The sequence below is a fragment of the Sorex fumeus genome, unplaced genomic scaffold (genome assembly GCF_029834395.1).
Source record: "Sorex fumeus unplaced genomic scaffold, SorFum_2.1 ptg000043l, whole genome shotgun sequence".
In the NCBI taxonomy this organism is placed as follows: Eukaryota; Metazoa; Chordata; class Mammalia; order Eulipotyphla; family Soricidae; genus Sorex; species Sorex fumeus.
In genome coordinates this window covers 14,086,021-14,090,501 of record NW_026606100.1, presented here as the reverse complement: position 1 = coordinate 14,090,501, position 4,481 = coordinate 14,086,021, and the positions used below count along the sequence as shown (strand labels likewise).

The 4,481-nt window shown below is 33.1% G+C and overlaps 1 non-coding gene across 1 annotated transcript; it reads right to left on the bottom strand.

Moving 5' to 3' along the window:
• Nucleotides 1-754: 754 nt before the first annotated feature.
• On the bottom strand, nucleotides 755-836 carry TRNAS-GCU (transfer RNA serine (anticodon GCU)). Its single transcript has one exon. It is a non-coding gene; the product is annotated as a tRNA-Ser (tRNA).
• Nucleotides 837-4,481: the final 3,645 nt, after the last annotated feature.

Genomic DNA, 4,481 nt, shown 5'->3' with positions numbered 1-4,481 from the left:
AAATTCGATCTGCCAAACACAGCAACAAGTCTCACAATAGAGATGTTACTGGGTTCGCTTGAGCAAATCGATGAACAACAGGAGGACAGTGACAGTGAATATAATGTAGGAAGGATTAAAATGTTTATTTTAACTATAAAAGAAAATTTTAAAAAGCCTATAAGACTTTTCTTTTAAAAAATTTACTAGAAATAGATGTTACAGGTATTGTTCCAATTTTAAGGATCTTCTAACATTATATAACTAATTTCTGAGATGAAATAACACTGAAACTCATTTTATGATGGAGTAAATTTTTTTTTCTTTTTTCTTTTTTTATTAGTGAAAAACCATGAGGTACAGTTATAGGCTTACAAATTTTGTGCTTGGGTTTCAGTTATACAATGATCTTAATTAAGTTGCTTGCATATACTCTGCAAATATACTTTAAATAGCATACGGTTCTGTATTTTGGTTCAGATAATCAAAATAATATAAAATTGATTTTAATATTGAAAATTATATTCTCAAAAATTATATTCTCAAAAAATTAAAAAAAAAACTGGTTTGGATAAAACATTTAGTATCATTTATATTTTTATTTACTATTATAAATACAATACATAATGAATTATCAAGCAACTTCGAAGCAGATACAAACCTCACTATAAACCCAAAAGACAATTACACAGACTAAATTATTTGAATAAATTAATAATAAATTAATAATAAATTCATATATATAATTAATATATAACACAGAGTGGCTAGAAACCGACGAGGATGGGATTCAAACCCACGCGTGCATAGCACAATGGATTAGCAGTCCATCGCCTTAACCACTCGGCCACCTCGATATATATAATAAATATGTATTTATTATATATATTTATAATATATAATAAATTCATATATAATAAATTCAAATAAAATAATAAATTAAATTCGTATTATTTTAATTTATTATATTTTCATCAAGAGCATCATTTTCTTATCTCTTAAGCTTTATCTCAAAAGAAGAGACAATATCTTTTTTCTTTGGTTATTTATAATAATTGGGATAATCACCACAGAAAGTATCAAGAACCAAACAAAATATCAAACAAAACTATTTCCAGCTTAGTAAAAACATATTAGTATGATTTTTTTATTCTCTTGACATATTTAGATCTGTTCTGCATTCTGAAGTGGAGAGATAATGATAAAATTATTTATAGTTTTGATATACTCAGACATTCTAAATAGGATAGAAACTCATGGGTATATCATCAATGAATTTTCTTCTTTCAACAAATAAAGGGTATAGTCATCTAATAAAATAGTGTTCAAATAAAAATTAAAATTAGAGTTGTATTAAAATATCTGTTCAGGAGATTTATGCAAAATACATAAATTCAGTATCTCAAAGGGATATTAATGAACTCTAAAGTTTATTTCAATATTCACAATAGCCAGTATGTCAGGCAAGTTAAATATATTCGATAGATACAGAAATGAATAAAGAAAATGTCAGTCTTTGAACAAGAGTGAAATCCTCACAGTTCCTACCTGTAGAGCCTTTATACAAAGTGAAATAAACCAGACAGAAAAATGAATGCTGCATGGGAAATCTATGTTAGACATTGAGTCTACACATAAAACCAGATTCAAGTTGTGCTTGAAAAAGGTAAGATGAATGTTTGGAGCTTCTACAGGGAGTATGGCTACTATAGCAAATAATACTGTATTGTGCACTTAGAATTTAATGAGAATAAATTCCAAGTTTTTCTACCGAAGGAAGAGAGGGAAAGAAAAAAAGAGTAAAGGAAATCTTAGCTTTTTGAGGTGAATTTGTTCTAACTAGTTTTTATGGTGTTTATTTCACGGTATAAATGCATGTTAAAACATTAAGCTGTGCACCATAACTATTTACAATTTCTATTTGTCAATTACACACACCCTCGCAGACACACACACACACAGCGCGTGCACGCATACATATCAAAAATAACTGACATGGAAAAATGTAAAGAAAGGAATGAAAGGGATTGAAGTCACGGGGCCTTGGGTTCCTCTGTGGTACAGAAAAGAGGTCTCTCTCTTAGGCATATATCTAAAGTCTTAGAAATGAGACCTGAGCAACAACAAATAAATTTTAAATTGTATCTGGCAAGGATTCAGTTGGGGTGTGAGAGGGAATCTGGAGTCATTGCTTCAGTGGCAGAGACATATGGGGTCGCACTGTAGCACTGTCCCATTGTTCATCGATTTGCTCCATGGGGCACCAGTAATGTCTCCATTGTGAGACTTGTTACTGTTTTTTGGCATGTCGAATTCACCACGGGGAGCTTGCCAGGTTCTGCTGTGCCAGCGGGATACTCTCAGTAGCTTGCCGGGCTCTCTGAGAGGGGCGGAAGAATCAAACCTGGGTCAGCCACGTGCAAAGCAAACGCCCTACCTGCTGTGCTATCACTCCAGGTAGTGGGATTTAATGTGGTACTACTGTGTGCCTAAAACTCTATTACAAATCACTTTGTAAATCACAATATCTAAAAAAATGTAAAGAAATGCAGGGTTAAGCTTGATAATTATAATATCTATGTGATAGAGGTAGGAGAGAGTACAAGTTTGAAATTATAGTTGTGGTACTGTTTGCCAGCTGGTTGTTGCAAGAGCTGTATAACTCAAATCTATTTAGTATTACTCTCAGGCAGTTATAATCAAACCAAGGGGAAGGAAATAAGAATTAAATATAAAGGGTAATTGGTGCCTCTACTTTTTAAATAATTTTTTCAACATTTAAAAATAGATGTACAGGAGCTGGAGCGATAGCACAGAGGGTAGGGAGTTTGCCTTGCATGGGGCCGACCTGAGTTCAATTCCCAACATCTCATATGGTCCCCTGAGCACCACCACGAGTAATTCCTGAGAGCAAAGCCAGAAGTGACCCCTGTGCATCGCCGGGTGTGACCCAAAAAACAAAACAAAACAAAAAAATAGACTTACAAATAAATAAATAAATTCTCGGAAAAAAAAATAAAACGTGAAGAAAACAAAAAAAAATTAAAAATTAAAAAAAAAAAAGTGGGAGGAAAGTGGGCATGAGTGGGGAAGAGAAGGAATGTTTCTTTTTTTTTCTTTTTGGGTCACGCCCGGCGATGCACAGGGGTTACTCCTGGCTCTGCACTCAGGAGTTACTCCTGGCGGTGCTCAGAGGACCATATGGGATGCTGGGAATCGAACATGGGTCGGTTGCGTACAAGGCAAACACCCTACCCGCTGGGCTAACTCTCCAACCCCAAGAAGGAATGTTGACTTTAGTGATGAGTCACTAGATTTCAATAAGATGGCTCTGGTGCACATCTCGTGAGTGAAGGTCACTTATATTCAAATATTTCTTAAATTTTCTAAGAAAAATGTCACACATACATGTTCCGATGCCAAGTGAAACCCATTGTAGCAAAGAAATATTTTTATTTACATTTCAAATCAGAAAATGTAACATGTAAAATGTAAAATGTAACTCAGATCACCTAATGCACATCACTAGCTGATGATCTCATGTTTTCATGAAACATTCCAACAATGACATTTACTGATGCAGAAATTGAAAGCAGAGTGAAAACATGTTGCTAAGTACTTTGTATGCACTCATGTATTGGCTGGATTAACCCTTCAAGAATTAAAGAGGATTATTTATTTCTTGCTGGTGTGTGTTTGTGTGTGTGTGTGCACGCACATACACATGCCTGTGCATGGTTACATATGTGGGGATTGAACCTAGAATCTCAAACTATAAGGTATGTGTTCTCCTGATGAACTACATCTCAGATATCTTGCCTTTTAACAACATGCAAATAGGTACAGAAAATAAGTATTTGTATTTTCGTCTTATTCTTTTTTTAAAAGACATAGATGGTTTTCATTTTACTTATAATAACTTTATATACAATGATGATTTTATTCACTACCTGTCCAATCTCTCTTATTCTTTCACTGTATGTTTGTCTCTGTTTTTCTCTTTCCCTTTCTTCCTTGTTTGTATTTAAGCCTTAGATTATTTTCATTTCAAAAATTTTATCATCTAAAAGTCTCCAGGATTCCTCAAATGTAATGTTTTTAAAAATTGAATTCATTCCTCCCCTGTCCCCTACTAATTTAATTTAATGTACTGGGTTATGACATTACCTTTTCATTCAGTCTTTCCAATCACCAGTCCTTGCCTTTTTTTGTCATATTAATTTGTTAAATTTCATTTTAAATTCATTATACTTTTTATTTTACACGCTGGAGTATGTGACTATCTTACCCCTTTCCCTTGGGTAATCTTTCTCCTTGGGTAATGAATATTCTACTATTAATATTCATTAGTTATTTATATAGTCTGTTGATTAAAACATACACTCAACAAATGCTTTGATGGTAATTTTTTTTTAGTTCAAGCCCATCGCTTACCTTTACTGTGTTATGCTTCAATGCCTCTTACAGGTGAGTCACTTAATATTTTTAAAATAATCTCTGTT